Here is a 20,294-nt window from a genome sequence, read left to right as displayed (position 1 = left end):
TCAAACAATGAGAGGTGATCTCATTAAAATTTGTAAACTTAAAGGGGGTAACAGGGTGTATGCAAACAAGATGTTTTATTTGGCTAATAAGTCTAAGACCAAAGGGCATAATCTCAGGATAAGGAGTAGACCACTTAATACTGGGATGAGAAGGAATATTTTTTACTCCGAAGATGGTGAATCTTTGGAATTCTCTACCTCAAAGAGCAGTGGAAGCACAATCATTGAGAAAGTTCAAGACAAAAATTCAATAAGTTTCTGGACACGAATGACATTAAAACATTAAGAGATCTGGAAATAGTTTGGAAAAGTAATATTGAGGTAGAAGATCTAAATAAATGGCAGGGCAGGTTTGATGAGTTCTTATTAAATGGTTTATTCTTGGTCCTGTGTTCTTGCTTCATATTTGTACTTGTAGCAGAATGGAACTGTTTAAATTTTAAAAATGGCCATGGGTTTTCTAATTGCTTCAAAATCCTTCCAATATGGCCGTTCTGAAAATGTTTTCTGCTCGTAGAACACTTGGACAGTGGTGGTGAAAAAATTGAAAGATTAAGATAAAAAGCATTGTCTCTGAAATTCTATGTTGTTCACAACTTTTTCAGGAACTTCGATAGAAGATCATTAAAACTTCCCAAAGATATGATGGTTCATGGTGATTTCGATTGTTTCTTCGGGGATTTTACTGGCTCATAACATCAAAGATCCTATTCCTGAATTATGTTTGGAACAATTTCACGTTTTCCACTCTGATAATGTGGAATTTAGTAGCATTATGGTGTTACTTTAATGCTTGAAAGTTAGCAATGGTAACTAAGAGCTTATAAATGTTTTACTTCCCTCGTCATTGCTGTTTTCCACTCGGTGAAGTAAGCTTTTGATGGATGCTGTGCAATTAATCTTATGCAACTGATCCTGTCCAGAAGAGGTGTTGTGCTATCACTAGGATACAACAAAATTACAGCTGTGAATCACAATAACAGGCAAAAGATCTGCAGAATATTCACAGCCACTTCTAGAGACACTATAGGCTTCCCTCTTCTTAGGAACTGCTTCTTTCACTTTCAAAGCTGTGGTCATCACCTGTTTAATGTAGAAAAAAAACACATCCTTGACCTTTCTGTCCTTACAAGCCACCATCTCATCACCAACTTTCAACTTCTTTTTAAAGTTTTCAAATATGTTACCTCTCAACACTATGCCCACCCTTACACCCAATCCCTATCCCTCCAATTAGCCAATCAGCCTTCTGCCCTAATACTGAGAGCTCTCAAACCAAAATCACACAACACCTGTATACTCCACAACCATGTGATGAAGGAGGAGCACTCCGAGAGCTAGTGCTTCCAAATAAACCTGTTGGACTATAACCTGGTGTTGTGTGATTTTTAACTTTGTATATCCCAGTCTAACACCGGTACCTCCAAATCATCCTTAATGTGGCAGGGTCGAAGATGGGAGGGTAGCCAAAGGGGAAGTCAGTCACAAAACTTTAGGGGTCTCCCCATCAGCAAACCCATCATGGGTAGGGAGTAAGCCATATAGTTTTGTCAGGGCATTGGCTTTTATACACACACTAATGTCACCCACTGTATCCACTCTATAGTCCCTTTGTTTCATCTCCTGCCTCTACATTCTCACAATGTTTCTCTGATCAGTGCATGATGAGTTACAAATCCTCCAGTTAAGAAAGGCTGAAGTCAATGTCTTTGTCTTCTTGTACCGACATGGGTAGATTGTCACTGATTACATTCACTTACGTGGCCTTCGTGTCAGGTCAAACCAAATTGTTTATAGTTTATTACTTAATTCAATGCTGAATTGAACACTCAATCTCTCCGTGGTAGAGCTTTCTTGCTATCACTTATGTAACGTGCTTGCTTGCCTCCATATCTGTTGCAGCCTATCAGTTGCTGAAATCTTCATCCATTCTTTAATTATCTCCCAATTCTCTTCCCATACAGTAGCCTGCATCATTATTATTACCCTGTGCACCAATCATCCAAATTTAAAATGATAATGTTTTAACATCCACCTCTTTTATTAAATGGCCTGATGCCACTTTACAGTTGCATTTATATGGTGCCACATAAATGTAATCTGTTGTCAAAATGGCTACCTGCCCACATTGGTGAAACAGTGTTGCAACTGTGGATCAAAATATTTGCTTGAAATTCTGTTCAGGGATAAGGCGCTCAGGAATATATATAGAGTGATAACTTAGATATCACACCTCCAACTAGGCAGAGAAATCAAGTAATTTAAAATTGTAGTGTAAGAAAATGCCACCTTTAATACTGTGTGCCAGAACATCATTCCATCTTCACACTGAAGCTGATAGCTTTAGCTCCAACCACATGCCTCTTTCCTCCTTTTTATAACAGCTTAATGCTGACACCTACTGGAAGAAACTGCTTGTAGCACAATCCTGATACAAAGAAAGCAAAAGAAAGATAGGGAAGAACTTACATTTATACAGTATCTTTAAGGTAATTGGAAGGTCTTGGAACGAAATGCTAGAACATTTTGAAGAGGCATTTCTGAAGGGTGGTGATTGTTGTAATTCAGAAAAACATTATAACCAAATTGTGCAATCCCACAAATACCCAGGATATAAGTGACCAAATTATGCCCCAGATTCCTGGGAGGTTGTATGGCATATAGCTAAATTGCCAGCTCTCCTGAACAGGTCAGAATATTCTTGAAATTGCTGGGGATGGGGTTTGGGCGTTATGTCTTCAAAGTGATCTGTCTGGGAATCAAAAATCTTTGAACTCAAACTTGAAATTCTTTTTTATTCATTCATGAGATGTGGGTGTCGCTGGCTAGGCAAGCATTTAATGCCCAATCCTATTTGACCAGAGTGTAGTTAAGAGTCAAGCACATTGCTGTCATTCTGGAGTCATATGTAGGTCACACTGATTAAGGACAGTGGTTTCTTTCCCTAAAGGACACTATTGCTCCACAGAACATTACCTGAGTCACTGGATTAATAATCTGCAATCATTCCACACATGCCGGTATCTGGTCACGAAGTCATCTTTTAATTATACATGGGAAGTCCTTGACATTGGTCTTGCTTCTTCAGAGCTAGCTCTCAGAACAAACAGAACCTCTGACATTCCTGTTTTTATCTGTCAGCCAGGGTTCCCTGATTTCATCAAATTAACAACCCCAATCAGGGAACTCACATTCTATGAGGTCCACCTGGTTGACCTTATTATAATCACTGTGGATTTGTGATAATACCAGAAGTCACATGATACCAGGTTATAGTTCCACAGGTTTATTTGAAATCACAAGCTCTTGGAGTCTGACTTCACATGACGAAGGTGCAGTGCTCCGAAAGCTTGTGATTTCAGACAAACCTATTAGAGTATAACCTGGTGTTGTGTGACTTCTGACTTTGTCCACCCCAGTCTAACACCAGCACCCCCACATCATAGTGATAATACCATAGGCCTTTGGCTTTCCAAACCTGGGGAAATATCTATTTACATTCAAGGAGGTTCTGACATCACTGGGTTTAAGTGTGGGGAAATATGAAGACTAGGAAATTGGGAACTTTGGGGTGAAATGGAGACTTGGGAATTGGGGTTGGTGAAGGAGAGTTGAATAATAAGCAACTGGGAAGAAAGAATAGTAGTTGGGGGATCATGGCTCAGCTGATGGAGGGGGTAGTGGCCTTTTAATTGGAGTGGTGTGTGTTGAGGACTAGTATTTCCTGAAGGGCTGTGAGTGTCAACAGCAACAAGCTGAAGAGTGGGAGCAGCCCTGGTTAAGGAAAAGCCACTAAAGGGGTTATTGATATCGATAGGGAATCTGATGATATGGAAATAATAAAAGATTGCTTCCACTGGTAAGAGACTGTGTAACTAGGGGCACATGTTTCTCCCTGGATGGAACAAGGGAGAAAGTGTGAGGAAGATTCCCAAACTGAAAGCTATTAAACCATGTTATGATTTCATTTGAGTTGAGGATTATGAGATCAGCCATGATCTTATTGAATGAGATGAGCTGAATGGCCTACTTCTGTTCATATGTACTATCATCTAATGGGGAGTAAATGAGATACTTATTTGTGAAACGGGAACACAAAAAAAGGTATGAAATGGGTGTGTAATGTGGTTTATGAGTTATAACAGGAAGCTGTTCTGGGGGTCAAATGCCTCTTGCATTGTGTTTTCAATAGTTCTATAAATACTCCCCTTCACTGAGTCGGAACCAGAGTGGTTACTAGTGCTGAGCTGAGCTGGGTTTAGGGATCTGTGAGAAGCATTGTAAATACAGAGCCCGCTTGCCTATAGACAGTCTCTCAGACCTGGATTCCACCTACTCTGGAGGCATGTCAGAACATGTTCAAACGGGTTGATTAAAATTTATTACAATCTCAGTCGGTCTGCTTGATTTTGAGGCATGACACCCCAAAACCGGTTCAACTCTGACATAGGCTCCCAGTTTGGATCTTCAAATGTAACCTGATGAGTTCAGGAAATTGGAGAGAGAATTTGGGCTTGTTAAAATTGGCATCAACTCGGAAGCCCGGCCATCATCCCAGAATGAAAATCCTCATTCTGGGCTTACTTTCATCCAAATTGGATTTGCAAAGACAGGAAATGTCCTGAATCCATGCTTCCAATCTGGGATTTCAGGCCTGAGGTCAGTAGTGGCACACTCACCTCCCAGTTAAAAGATTAGGTGATCCACAGACCCATTTTAGGGATCCTCTGAATACAATCATCCTTCTGACCTTGTCTTTGTTTGTCATAAACAACCTTAGTCTCTTTAAGTACCTTTGGGATCTGAAGATATTTATATTTCCCAAGCAACCTTAATCTCAGACCTTCAACGTTGCTGATGCACCTGTCTGCAATATAACTAGTCATTATAGTACCCAAAACGACACAACCAACATGTATTTGGAAAGACAAGGACTGATTAGGGATAGCCAACATGGCTTTGTACGTGGGAAATCATGTCTCGCAAACTTGATTGAGTTTTTTGAACAAGTAACAAAGAGGATTGATGAGGGCAGAGCAGTACATGTGATTTATATGGACTTCAGTAAGGCATTCGACAAGGTTCCCCATGGGAGACTGATTAGCAAGGTTAGGTCTCATGGAATACAGGAAGAACTAGCCATTTGGATACAGAACAGGCTCAAAGGTAGAAGACAGAAGGTGGTGGTGGAGGGTTGTATTTCAGACTGGAGGCCTGTGACCAGTGGAGTGCCACAAGGATCAATGCTGGGTCCTCTACTTTTTATCATTTACATAAATGATTTGGATGTGAGCATAAGAGGTACAGTTAGTAAGTTTGCAGATAACACCAAAATTAGGGTGTAGTGGACAATGTCAGTGAGAAGACCCATGTCATGTTCATTAGTAATTGGGCTGATCGATCCTTTATCCCCTTCACCATTGGGACAGATTACCAGAAGGTGCAGGGAATATGGTTTGGAGGGGCTGGGGTGTGCGCAAAAGTTTGGGAGGAGTGTTTTGCCAAGGTGAGGCAGAAACTGGGCTTTTGGGTGCACCGCTTCCTCTCAATTGCAGATAAAAACCTGGTTTTTAGGTATGAGGTACTCTCTGTGTCATTGTACGTGGTGCTGGTCTGGCCCATTCGCAGAACCTGAGCTATTGCACTCACACAAGCCATTTTCCACCTCTTCTGGAGGTCTAAGATGGATCGTGTCTGCAGGGATGCCATGTACAAAACTCTGGATAGTTGTTAGGGAGTGGAAAGAACATAGGCAATGTAGCCTTTATCCTGACCACCACCTTTGTGTGTCGCTGCATCAGGCTCAGTTTAGACCCTTGATATGCAAGTACTAAGTGTCACTACGTGCTGAGGTTCTACCTGTCCTGGGTGTTACAGAGGATGAGACTGGCCTTGTGCTGCAGACTGCTCCAAGTATTTGAACCATTCCATAGCACCTGTCCTTCGTGGAGAAAATTGAAATAAAAAACCTTTATCCACAATTGTTTCATGAGACTGCTGGCAAGGCATCTCTAATTGCCCTTGAACTGCATAGCATTATGGGGTTGAAATCAGATCTGGAGTTACATGTCAGCCAGACTAGGGAAAGATTTTCTTCCCCAAATAATATTGGTGAACCATTACTGAGACTAGCTTCCAATTTTAAATATTTTTTCTTTATCAGTCGAATGTGAATTCTTTCTTTCTTCTAAACTGAATTTTTTTTCTGAGTGTATCAATGTGACCCTTGGCCAGTTCTATTCCATTTCCTTCACTTCTGACCTTTAGGGGCTTTTCTCTTGAACCAAGATAAGGAGTTCCTTGTTCTGACCTTTGACCCCATCAGGCTTGACATCCAACATGTCATTCACTGCTATTCCCAACACAACGTCAACACCAACAGAAGATGCAACATGTGTATTTTCACCTTTCCAACTATCCTCAATTAACTCAAAATTCAGGAAATCCACTTGGACATATTCCATGCATTTAAAATTAAAGCAATATCCATCATGACAAATTCTCTCCTCTTGGGGAATCTTCCCTCAGAGGTTAAAAGGAAAGGAGGAAGGTGAGCAAGAAAACGTACTTGATGGTCGCTGCATTTTGAAGGACCACAGGAATTCTCAGTGTTCTCCCAGTGGGCTGACCAAGTGACTACACCCAGATTGAGACACACGCTGGAAGGATCAATGAACTTTTTCAACAGTGGTATTATCTCTGGATTAGTAATCGAGATGCCCAGACGAATGCTATAGGATCACAGGGAAAAATACCACATCACAGTTGGTGGAATTTACATTTCAAAAAAACCTGGAAATGAAATCTTGCATCAATAAAGCTATCATTGACTATTGTAAAAGTCCATTAATTTATGAATGCTCATCTGGGCTACATGTAACTCCAGATTTGCAGTACTGTGATTGCCTCATTATTGCCCTCTAAAATCGTACATAAAGCCAATCAGTTCAGGAACAATTCGGCATGAGTAACAGCAGGTCAAACACCATCAGCGGAGCAGGAGAGTCAACGTTTCTGGCAGGACCCTTCATCAGGACTAGGGAAGAGGAAGGGGTTGAGAGATAAATAGAGGGAGAGGCTGGGGCTGGGGGAAAGCTAGGTGGGATGGCAATAGGTGAATGCAAGTAGGAGGTGATTGTGATTGGTCAGTGGGAAGGATGGAGCAGATAGGTGGGAAGGAAGATGGACAGGTTAGGTCAAGTCAAGGGGGAGGGGCAGAGAGGGAGGACTGCACATGGATGAGGTGGGGGAAGATTTGGAAGCTGGTGAATTCTATATTGAGGCCATAAGGTTGTAAGCTCCTGGTGTGGAAGATGAAGTGTTCTTTTTCCAGTTTGTATGTGGCCTTATTTTGAGGGTGGAGAAGGCCCAGGATGGACATGTCATTGGGGGAGTGGGAGGGGGAGTTGAATTGGCTGGCAACTAGGAGGTGGAGTTGTTTGGAACATGTGGACCATAGATGTTCCACAATTCTGGCCTAGCCCATGATGCCTGCATCCCATGAGAGCATACATTTTTTTAAAAGTAATCTTGTTAAGCTCATGGGAAGTAAAGATTCCTTCAAGGCAAAACTTACTCCTCTCAATTAGGAGCACTATATTTGTTGCTCATGAAGTAAATCAAATGCAGATGAGGAGATTATTTTGTTGAATATTTCTGTTCTGCAGGTGTGATCTGACTTTCTGGTCACTTGCTATTTTAATCCTGTCCTTACTTCCACTCTGACCTCTCTGTCCTTGATCTGCTACACTGTTGTATTAAAACTGAAGGAATAGCACTTCATCTTTCTGCTAGTTAATTACGACCTTCAGGACTCAATTTTGATTTCAATATCTTCAGATTATAACCACTGCTGCTATTTAGGACATTAGATGCTGTTAATGGTTTGGTAGTTGCCGTTTAATGCTCCTCTCAACTGATCTCTTTGTCATTTAAAAATGAAAAATACTTAAAAAGCTGCTACTTCAGAAACATATTTCAGTTTTGAAACAAAGTTATTGACTTTTCTGGCTTGTGTCCCAGTTTGCATGTTGGCACATGCTTTAAGTTGGGAAATCCCAGACATCCTGAGATAACACAAAATGCCGCAGACACCACAGATGTTGGCCAATTTTCTTGTCTTTCCCCAAGAGAGGAGAAGTTTCCCTGTTGTGTGTCCCCTCTAATTGCAAATGTCAGAAGGTGTGTCCAGGTGAATTTGCTCATTTCAGAGCAACTGAGTTTGAGAAACAATTGTTCTCTCTCTCTCTCTCTCTCTCTGGCACACACACACACATACATACATACATACATACATACACACACACACACACAAACTAACTATAAGGAGGCAGGACACATAGGTGCCATTGTTCATCAATGAGCAGAAAGATAGTAGCTGGCGATGGATGTATTAGCAGGTCTCAGGTGGAGGCTCCAAATACATGCAAACATACCAATTAGGATCAGGAATACCCCTGAGATGTGCTCCCTTAGTTGACATGATCATGGCTGTTCTGATTGTGGCTGAAACACTATTTGCAGTTGATTCCCATCTACACCAGCCTCAGCGATGTGGCTAGACAGCTAATACCATCTGTGAAGAGACAAAAGGCTGATATTAACCACAACAATTAAAATTTGGCAGAATAAGTCCAATTAGGGATATTGGAAAGGTTAAGTGAGTAGACAAGGTGGTGGCTTGTTTAAACTGTGGGGATATGTAAGGTATTTTGGCAGGAAGAATAGAAACCTAATTATGGTTGAAATGTCAGGAAACAATGAAACATTGAATTTCAGGGGGATTTGGGTTGTCCTTCTTGTTATAAGATGCCTGCAGTCTTCAAGCCTTCAGCTTCTTCCTCTCCAACAGACCCATCCAGTCCCCCTCCACCAATACCCTCCTCCATCTCGCCGATCTAGTCCTCACCCTCAATAACCTTTCCTTCAACTCTTCCCATTTCCCCCAAAACCAGGATGTGGCCATAGGCACTGCATGGGCCCTTGCTATGCCTGTTTGTTTGTCAGCTACGCTGAACAGTCCCTCTTCAGTACCTACACAGGCACTGTGTCCCAACACTCCTGCTATTACATCGATGACTGCATCAGTTCTGCGTCCAGAACCCAGGCTAAACTGGAGCAGTTCATCAACTTTGCCCACAACTTCCACTCTGATCTTAAATTCACATGGTCAATCTTGGACACCTCCCTCTCCTTTCTTGACCTCTTCATTTCGATCTCCAGTGGCAGGGAGAAAGTGAGGACTGCAGATCTGGAGATCAGAGTTGAGAGTGTGGTGCTGGAAAAGCATTGCAGGTCTGGCAGCATTCGAGGAGCAGGAGAGTCAACTTTTCAGGCATAAGCCCTTCATCAGGAATGAGGCTTGTGGGCCGAGGGGCTGAGAGATAAATGGGAGCATGGTGGGGGTGGAGGGATGGTAGCTGAGAATGCAATAAGTAGATGAAGGTGGGTGGTGAAGGTAATAGGTCGGAAAAGAGGATGGAGCAGATAGATGAGAAAGACGACGGACAGATCGAGAGGGCAGTGCCACATGGAGGCTTGGGAGTGGGATATGGTGGGGGAAGGGGAAATGAGGAAACTGGTGAAATCCACATTAATCCCATGTGGTTACAGAATTCCAAGGCAGAAGATAAGGCGTTCTTCCTTCAGCCATCAGATGGTTAGGGTTTGGTGATGGAGGAAGCCCAGGACCTGCATGTCCTTGAGGGAGGGAGAATTGAAGTGCCACGGGACAGTGGGGTTGGTTGGTGCACGTGTCCCAGAGATGTTCTCAGAAACGATCTGCAAGTTGGCGTCTTGTCTCCTCGATGTAGAGGAGACCACATCGGGTACAATAGATACAGTAGATAACATTTGTGGAAGTACAGGTGAATTTCTACTGGATGTGGAAGGATCCTTTGGGGCCTTGGATGGGGGTGATGGGGAATTGTGGGTGCAGGCTTTGCACTTTTTGTAGTGGCAGGGGAAAGTGCCAGGAGTAGGGGGTGTGGGCTGGTGGGGGAAATCTCCCTCGTCAGATCCATGCACGCCCCGCCCCCCCCCCGACCCGAGCAGCCCGCACCCCATTCCCAGCACCTTCCCCAGTGACTGCAAGAAGTGCAAAACCTGCCGGTACCCCACCCCTTCACCTCCATTCAGGGCCCAAACAGTCCTTCTAGGTGAGACAGAGGTTCACCTGCAACCTTGTTTGCTACATCAGGGTGCTCCCGGTGTGGTCTTCTCTACATCAGGGAGACCAAACATAAACTCAGGGCATGTTTAACCGAGCATCTCAGCTGGGCCAGCAAGCCTGACCTGACCTCCCAGTCACCACCCATTTCAATTCCCCTTCCCATTCCCTCTCCAACATGAATATCTTCGGACTCTTCCATTGCCACAGTGAATCAGATCGCAAATTGGAGGAACAACATCTCACCTTCTGCTTGGGCAGCCTATAGCCTGGAGGACTCATCATTGATTTCTCCAATTTCAAATAACCTCCGTTCCCATCCCTGGCTCCCTTTCCAGCCACTCCCCCTCCCTTCCATTCTACTTATTGACCCTTCCTTCCAGCTACCAACTAGATTAATTCCTCCCATTGACCAACCAGGCCATACCCTCTACCTGTGTTCACCGATTAATGCCTCAATATTCCACCCCCCTCTCCACCTAAACCCTCCCCCAACTCTCTCCTTTATCTGCAGTTCCCCTCACCCCCACCCTCAGTTCTGAAGAAGGGTTATACCTGAAACATTGACTTCTTTACCTCCTGATACAGCCTGGCTTGCTGTGTTCTTCAAGCCTCCTGTCTATCTTTTATGCTTTTGACTAGTATCTTGGTGAGTTTCTTGCTTGGCAGCAGTGTGAGGCAAAATAAGGGAGATTGTAGCTTGTTAAGCACCCTATTAATGATATAACTCACCTCATTAATACTTAGCTTCCTATCTTATCATTGCATCAAACAAGCTAGGTGTTGAGTATTAGATTAGAAACAGGCCCTTTGGCTCAACAAGTCCACACCGACCCGCAACCCACCCATACCCCTTTACCTAACACTACGGGCAATTTAGCATGGCCAATTCACCTGACCTGCACATCTTTGGACTGTGGGAGGAAACCGGAGCACCCGGAGGAAACCCATGCAGAGAATGTGCAAACTCTACACAGTCAGTCGCCTGAGGCGGGAATTGAACCCGGGTCTCTGGCGCTGTGAGGCAGCAGTACTAACCACTGTGCCACCCAAAGTCAGACTGGATACCTGGTGACTTCAGCTCACCACTTCTCCATGGAACTCCATGTCAGACATTGGACACCAACATCTCTGGGCTTGGGCAGCAGCCAATGCATCCCATTCACACCTGACATCACCAGCCTCAGAGAAACCTTATGACATCTCCCCTATCCACTTACAGAATCCTTCTGTACTTCAATGTGCACCTTGGGCTGCACCCGCAACTATAATTTCAGGCGGCAAGGTGGCTCAGTGGTTAGCACTGCTGCCTCACAGTGCCAGCAACCCGGGTTTGATTCCAGCCTTGAGTGATGGTCTGTGTGGAGTTTGCACACTCTCCCTCTGTCTGCATGGGTTTCCTCCGGGTACTCTGGTTTCCTCCCATAGTCCAAAGATGTGCAGGTTAGGTGAATTGGCCATGCTAAATTGCCCATAGTGTTAGGTGTATTAGTCAGGGGTAGATTAGATTAGATTAGATTAGATTACTTACAGTGTGGAAACAGGCCCTTCGGCCCAACAAGTCCACACTGACCCGCCGAAGCGCAACCCACCCATACCCCTACATTTACCCCTTTAACCTAACACTACGGGCAATTTAGCATGGCCAATTCACCTGACCCGCACATCTTTGTGACTGTGGGAGGAAACCGGAGCACCCGGAGGAAACCCACGCAGACACGGGGAGAATGTGCAAACTCCACACAGTCAGTCGCCTGAGTCGGGAATTGAACCCAGGGCTCTGGCGCTGTGAGGCAGCAGTGCTAACCACTGTGCCACCGTGCCGCCCACGGGGTAGAGGAATGGGTCAGGGTGGGTTACTGTTTGGAGGGTCAGTGTGGACTTGTTGGTCTGAAGGCTGTAGGGAATCTTAATTTAATCTAATGCTGCAGCAAGGACACTGTGTGCTCGGGGGCAAGATTCATCACAGTCTCTAGTGGTGTTATAGACTGTGGAACTGACTAAGTTACAATAGTAAATGAAGAGTAGCTGTTTATATTGGACTTGCTCCTCCCAGAGAGTTATTTATATATCAATGCATAGAGTTATTGCAAAGCTTCTGAGTGAACCCTTTTGAGCCAACTGTTTTCACAGCTACACTGCTTTAACAGAAAAAATGCATATAAATATGGCAAGAAATGAAGAAATCAAATGCTGTGTTGGCCTTTATTTCAAAAGAGTTAGAATAAACATATAAAGAAGTGTGGTTGCAGTTCTACAGTGTTTTCGTGAGATCACATTTGGAGTACTGTGTGCAATTTTGTTCCTCTTGTGTTTGGATAAGGAAAAACGTACCCTTGCAGAGTTGCAACAAAGGTTCAATAGATTGATTCCAGGAATGTGAGGGTTGTCTTACAGGAGACATTGAGTAACAAGGGCCTGGAATTTAGAAGAATGAAAGGTGATCTGACTGAAACATACAAGATCAGACGGTGCGACAGGGTAGCTGCTAATCAGTTGTTTCCCCCTTACTGGAGCATTTGAAACTAGAGGTCATAGTCTCAGGTGGCCATTTTAATTCAAGATGAGGAGAAATATTTTAATTTATGGCTGTAAATGTTTAGAATTTTCAGCCTAAGAAGACGATTGAATCATAGAATCCCTACAGTGCAAAAAGAGGCCATTTAGCCCATCAAATCTGCACTTACCTCCAAACAGCGTGCCATTCAGACCCAAGCACTCCTTCCTATCCCCATAACCCCTGCACGGGATCTTTACAATGACTACCTAACCTATCTTACACATCCTTGGACATTACAAACAACTTACCATGGCCAATCTACCTAGCCTACACATCTTTGGACTATGAGGGGAAACCAGAACACCTGATTAAAGCCACACAGACACAAGGAGAATGTGCAAACTCCATAGAGACAACCACCCAAGGCTGGAATTGAACCCTAGTCTCCGGTGCTGTGAGGCAGCAGTGTTAGCCACTGAACCACTGTGCCACCTAATACTGAATGTATCCAAGTGTGAGATCAACATATTTTTGGAATCTTAGAAAATCAAAGGATAAGGAGAAAGATTATGTAAGTGGAGATAATATTGAGAATCAATCAAGATCTAAGTAAACGCTAGAATAATTTTGAGGGGCTGAATGGCCGTTCCTCCTTTTATTAAGCTTTTATGCTATTATGGGTATGATATACTGACCTCCAATGTCACAGTTCAGCATGTCAATTATGTGAAAGGAAATCAAGAGCTGTATCATGAAGCAGTAATTACCGAAAAGAGTCAAGATGTAAAACCATACTGCAGAGGTTGGAGTACATTATCACCTTGGTAACGACATTTTGAATACCTTTGATAGATTATTTTTGTAAGTTTCCATCGATATCTTCATATCTTGCTGCAGATGTTTAACCTGGATACAGTTAGGGATGGATCAAATGTTTTTGGTACCCTAGCTGAACTGTGACATCTCCCCCACACACACAATCTAGAGAAAAAATTATATGTTTCTAATAAAGTTTTACTTTGACTTACTTAAAATTTGAAATGAACAATGTAAAATTAAATAATTTAATTGATGTTTTTCTATATTTATTTACGCCTTATAATCCCAAATTCAGAACTTTGTAAGTTGGACAATAAGTTGAGGTAAAGTTTTGAAGCTATTTTGAGTTCGATCAGGTATTGGCCAAACCAAATCTCTCTTGCAGCATGGAAAAACAAACACAAGATCCAGACACAAGAGGAACAAACGATTTTAGTTTTGAAAAATTGTGCTTCCCACTAGCAAAGGAAACTGGAGGAGTCAAGAGAATTTGAAGAGCAGTATTGTTAATGGGAAAGTTATCTGTGAGTCTGTGTTCAGAAAGAAATTTCACATTTTGAGGTGTTAGATGTGTTGGAAATCACCGTGAAGTAGTTTTCAGTTCACTGCACAAGTCTACTGCAGCACTATCTTCTGAATTTCCATGTTATAATGCCGATTCTAGCTTCCAACAATGTTTAATACTTGTTTGAAGTCTTATTTTAAAAACTATTTTGAGTCTTGCTGCTGTATCTGCTTACGTTGTCCTTTAAATGACTGGATTGTACTATATCTAGGACTGAAAATTGGAACTTTGCTCTGAAGTTTTGATTTGAAACCTGAACAGGTTTATCGTTTGCCTCCTATGTGTAATGCTGCTTGTTCCTCCAAATACAAATAGTGTTGGTTTTGGTTCGAAGTCTGTTGGTAGTTCACATTCTTCAACAAGCTCACAAGCAAGTACTTGTGTCTTTTCAAACACATCTATCACTTCTGCATTCCTCTGGAAAGTTCTAGGTCTATTGCATCTGTTGTATAGCAGAACAGATATCAAAGTCTTTTGTTTGAGGATTTTTACTGACAAAAGTAACCTCAAACATGATATCATGTAACAAAATGAGCAAAACTACAAATTTGAAGTAACAAATGCTTTTTGCAAGAGCTTCTGCATCTGCATGTACCGTATTGTCAGATAATCCTGTGAGGGTACTATGATCAGAAAATTCAATTAGTATTTCATTGAAATTTCCAAGCAAGTAACAAAGAGGCCTCAAGATATTAATTTGACTCTCCCATTTTGTTGTCAGTGTTAGAGACTGCTCATTCACATAAAGAATTTCCCAATAGTGAGTTGAACTTCACAAACACATATTTGCATTGTACCAAGTCAAGGAAGCAACTTGTCTACAAACAACATCAGGCAGCATCATGGACAGGCCAATTCAGGGAATGTGTACTACAAGGAACAAAGTTAAAAATCACACAACAGCAGGTTATAGTCCAACAGGTTTATTTGGAAACACTAGCTTTTGGAGCACTGGTCCTTCATCAGCTGGTGGGGCAGGATTCTAGGGCACAGAAACCTTTTGGACTATAACCTGGTGTTGTGTGATTTTTAATGTTGTCCACCACAGTCTAACACTGGCACCTCCATATCATGGTTACAAGGAACAAAACGCTCCTAAGAGTATTTCCATTATTCTCTTTTGAATAACATTGTTTTTATCTTTTACATTGCTCCCATTGTCACAGTCATGGCCACATACATGGTCAACGAATAATGACATTCCTTCAAGTTCTTATAGAATATATTCAGTCCATGAAAATGCATCATCTCCTTAAATTGTACAAACTGCAAAAAATGAGTGAGTGCAGTCTTTCTTGAAACAGGAGAGAATCAGTCAGAAGTGTGAGGAAAATAAGTTGATAAAATAAGCAGCTTGGAATGGAAATTTAACTTCAGATGTTTTGATAGTAAGAAGCCAGCTATTTCAATTGGATAGGCCAATAAAAACAAAATTCAGAATCCAGGAATCAAATTTGTGAAATTGCCAAATAAAAGGTATGCACACAAACATATTTGTATATCAATGGTCAGAATAGAGGAAATAAAAGTGAGAAGGAATGAGATTATGTGTTTCGCCAAGAGAAAACTTGTTCATTAAAAGTCCACATGATTTATGTATCCCTTTTCTGAATCTGACTTTATATCAATGTATAAATAAATAAATGAAAAATCCTTTCCAAAATAAATCCAGTGGGTTCAACACTAACACTGCAGCAAAGGGAAATATTCAGATATGACACAGGAAGATTGTAGACATGTGGATTTCAATAAGGCACTGTTCCGAACCAATTGCCTATTTAAGGTGATAGGCTACACTTGTTGTGTAAGTCAGTTTCCTCTGATGTTTAGAGTTTGCTATTAATTTTTGGTTCCCAGAATTTAAAACTAGCCATGTTTTAGACTGGAAAGAAGGAATCTTGTCGTTGCGTTGAGTGTCCCAGCAGTGGTTTTGGAAATCAGTTGAATGTCTCTCATAGACCAATTCTGCTGTATTGCTGGCCGAATACGCCGTACCTTCTCAGGCCATGAATGCCAGCCAATGCTTTTATTTAAACTTCTCAATGGCTTTATAACTTGATTAGTCTCCAAATTCATGATGGTCTGGAATTATGTGCTTAATGTTGCGGCAGCCCTTTCGTTTTATCGTGATTCACTCGGATTTTCCCCCCTTGCTTCATTTCTCAACATAATTCAGCATTATGTTCACGTAAACTGTTGGGTATTTTTTTCACAGACACCTGCTACCATCATGTTTTATCTTCCACTTCCCATAAATTGAACTCAAAATGAAATTAAATCAAATGGATTTCTTGCAACTCAGCCTGTGGGTGGTCAATTGTTATATTGTTATTTAACATGTGCATCAGGGGCCAAAGCACCTACGATGCACATTCTCATGTCAATAAATTCCTATTACTTTATAAATAATTGAACAGGGCAAGTATTTTGACAGAATTGCCACCAAATGTTAATGGCAGTAGAGCCAGTGAGGCTGGGAAAAGTCATTTTTAAATTAGGTAATTAAGCAGAAATAAATTGTTCTGCCAGAATCTCTAACTATACCACCAGGATCTCCAACTGTACCATGGACTGATCACTCTCAACCTTATCTTTCATAAACTGCATTCTCTCAACTTATCCCACTCCATAAAGACCCACTTGCAGCCACTACCACTGTCCAACCAACTCAATGTTCAAAATTAGCAAATTCCCTCCTAGCAAGTTCAGAAAAGATTTGTAGCTCAGGTTGAAGTTCTGGATTTAGGTTTGCTTGCTGAGCTGGAAGGTTTGTTTTCAGACATTTCGTCACCATACTAAGTAACATCATCAGTGAACCTCCACTGAAGCGCTGTCATTATGGCCCACTTCCATTTATGTGATTAGGTTTCCTCGGGTTTGGTGATGTCATTTCCTGTGGTTATGCCATTTCCTGTTTCTGGTGATGTAATTTCCTGTTCTTTTTCTCAGAGGGTGATAGATGGGATCCAAATCAATGTGTTTGTTGATAGAAATTCAGTTGGAATGCCACACTTTTAGGACTTCTCACACGTGCCTCTGTTTGGCTTGTCCTAGGGTGGATGTGTTGTCCCAGTCAAAGTGGTGTCCTTCCTCATCTGTATGTAAGGAAACTAGTGAGAGTGGCTCATGTCTTTTTGAGACTAGTTGATGTTCATGTATTCTGGTGACTAGTTTTCTGCCTGTTTGTACAATGTAGAGTTTATTACAGTTCTTGCAATATATTTTGTAAATGACATTTGTTTTGCTTGTTGGCTGTGTAGGGTCTTTTAAATTCATTAGCTGCTGTTTTAATGTGTTGGTGGGTTTATGGGCTACCATGATGTCAGAGGGTCTGAGTAGTCTGGCAATCTTTTCCGAGATATCTTTGATGTAGGGGATTATGATCACTAGTATCCTTTCATACAGATGAGGAAGAACACCACTTTGACTGGGACAACACATCCAACCTAGGACAAGCCCTTCATCCGGAGGCTCACTGATGATATTACCAAGTGTGGTGATGAAATGTCTGAAAACGAACCTTCCAGTTCAGCGAGCAAATGAACATTCAAATTCTCTCCTGTTTTGCATTTGGTGTCCACAGCTCACCAGTTCAATTAGCATGAACACTTTGCCTCAAAGTAGGAGTTATATCTCCTTGCCATGTGATCAGGCACTCAGCTGGAACTCTCCATTGAATAGTAGCACAAACATTAAAATCCATAAATTCTGGGAGCCAGAAATGAAGTCATAGAGTCATAGAGATGTACAGCATGGGAATAGACTCTTCGGTCCAACCCGTCCATGCCGACCAGATATCCCAACCCAATCTAGTCCCACCTACCAGCACCCGGCCCATATCCCTCCAAACCCTCCCTATTCATATACCCATCCAAATGCCTCTTATATGTTGCAATTGTATCAGCCTCCACCGCTTCCTCTGACAGCTCATTCCATACACGTACCACCCTCTGTGTGAAAAAGTTGCCCCTTAGGTCTCTTTTGTATCTTTCCCCTCTCACCCTAAACCTATGCCCTCTAGTTCTGGACTCCCCCACCCCAGGAAAAAGACTTTGCCTATTTACCCTATCCATGCCCCTCATAATTTTGTAAACCTCTATAAGGTCACCCCTCAGCTCTGACACTCCAGGGAAAACTGCCTCAGCCTGTTCAGCCTCTCCCTATAGCTCAAATCCTCCAACCCTGGCAACATCCTTGTAAATCTTTTCTGAACCCTTTCAAGTTTCACAACATCTCTCCAATAGGAAGGAGACCAGAATTGCACACAATATTCCAACAGTGGCTGAACCAATGTCCGGTACAGCCACAACATGACCTCCCAACTCCTGTACTCAATACTCTGACCAATAAAAGAAAGCATACCAAACGCCGCCTTCACTATCCTATCTACCTGCGACTCCACTTTCAAGGAGCTATGAACCTGCACTCCAAGGTCTCTTTGTTCAGCAACACTCCCTAGGACTTTACCATTAAGTGTGTAAGTCCTGCTAAGATTTGCTTTCCCAAAATGCAGCACCTCGCATTTATCTGAATTAAACTCCATCTGCCACATCTCAGCCCATTGGCCCATCTGATCCAGATCCTGTTGTAATCTGAGGTAACCCTCTTCGCTGTCCACTACACCCCAATTTTGGTGTTATCTGCAAACTTACTAACTGTGCCTCTTATGCTCGCATTCAAATCATTTATGTAAATGACAAAAAGTAGTGGGCCCAGCACCGACCCTTGTGGCATTCCACTGGTCACAGGCCTCCATTCTGAAAAACAACCCTCCACCACCACCCTCTGTCTTCTACCAAGGCAACTGGATACATTTTTAATTACTTGAGAACTAAAGACAGACATAGGAAGGAAACAATTATTTGGCCTGAGGCTGTTTTAGTAAATGGATCGTTAGACCTGCTTATCAAGTCTAGAGCTTACTATGTATTGAATGCGTCATAGCTGAACAAAGTGTCTGCATTAGTTACAGAGTAGATCACACCCTTAAGATATTATGCAAAACTCAGGTGATTCTAGTACAAATAGGGGAGGTTGGCCTGCATTTCAGAGAGGCATAGATGGTATCATAAACTCTCCATAAGCAGTCATGAATGTAATTTTCCACCCATCATTAAGCTTTGATTAAGTTTCCATCAGTGAGGTGGCAGTTAACATGGGTGCTGTTCACATTGTGTCATTTTCACAATGGTTTATTTCCTTTCTTCTGCCTGTCCCACAGTGGGTGTCAGATTTTGATCTTGCACTGAATCACCAAAAGAAATAAATGTGATCCATTTGCCTACACCATGCTGATTGAACCGAGAGCTGATGGTAGGAACATGCTAACAGGCCTCAGTGCATTTCAAATGAAGAATTAAATGGCCTTCTTTACTCTTCCTGATATCTAATCAACATCCCGCTGAAAATCATGTATCAGTGTTAGAAGTGGAGGTTCCTTTCAGTGTCAAACAGATCAGCTCCAGAGTTGATTGAGAGCAGATGATGCTCATTGGACTTTGTGATACTGCCCCTGCCTCTGGGCCCGGAGTCCTATGGTCAAGTCCCGATTGACCCTGCCCCAGAATTGTCAGAAAAAAAGAGAGCTGGGTGCTATTTCATCAGGGCCCTGTATACAGCAGTCCCATGCAATCATAGGTTAGGACATTTTATAGAGTCCCAGGCAACTGTTTATAGGTTATGGGGTAGTTGTGTCACTTTTTAATTGCTTAAAAAAATTTGTTTTGTTCTTTTGTTTACACTTCAGCCCCATGCTCCTGATCTTTGGAGACTCAACACTGGTAAATCAGAGGTCCTCCTTTGGGGCCTGTCTGTGGGCCTGGCAAAAGTGACTATCAATAGATCCAAGTAGTGGGTTGTGGAGGGATTCATAGTTCTCAATTGCCTACCCTTTTTCGTGGCTATGTTCGCTCCCTGCTGTCCTGGACTAAGCAAGAGCATGGGATGTTCACCAACACTCTTGATGCCTTCAGAGAGAGGTGGGCACTGCAAGGAGTGCATTATATCCCCTCCCAGTTCCATTTTAATGTAATTCCTTCTCCCCTAATTTTATTGTTCATATACTGTCTGTGATGGGCAGTGCTCGTAAATTCTTAATTTAGTTAGAAGCACTTAAAAACGGTGGGTTCTTCTGCCTTTGTTTCACCCGATTGGCCTGGGAGAGGAGCACACAGTGTCCGCCATTAATTGCAAAGCTTCAGAGAGTGCGGGCACCACAGGGGCTTGGGTGCACTATCTCTCCT

The sequence above is a fragment of the Chiloscyllium plagiosum genome, unplaced genomic scaffold (assembly GCF_037043375.1).
Source record: "Chiloscyllium plagiosum isolate Xiang-an unplaced genomic scaffold, Cpla_swu_hap1 HiC_scaffold_2, whole genome shotgun sequence".
NCBI lineage: Eukaryota > Metazoa > Chordata > Chondrichthyes > Orectolobiformes > Hemiscylliidae > Chiloscyllium > Chiloscyllium plagiosum.
The sequence above is the reverse complement of the archived record's forward strand: the minus strand, read 5'-3'. Positions refer to the sequence as shown.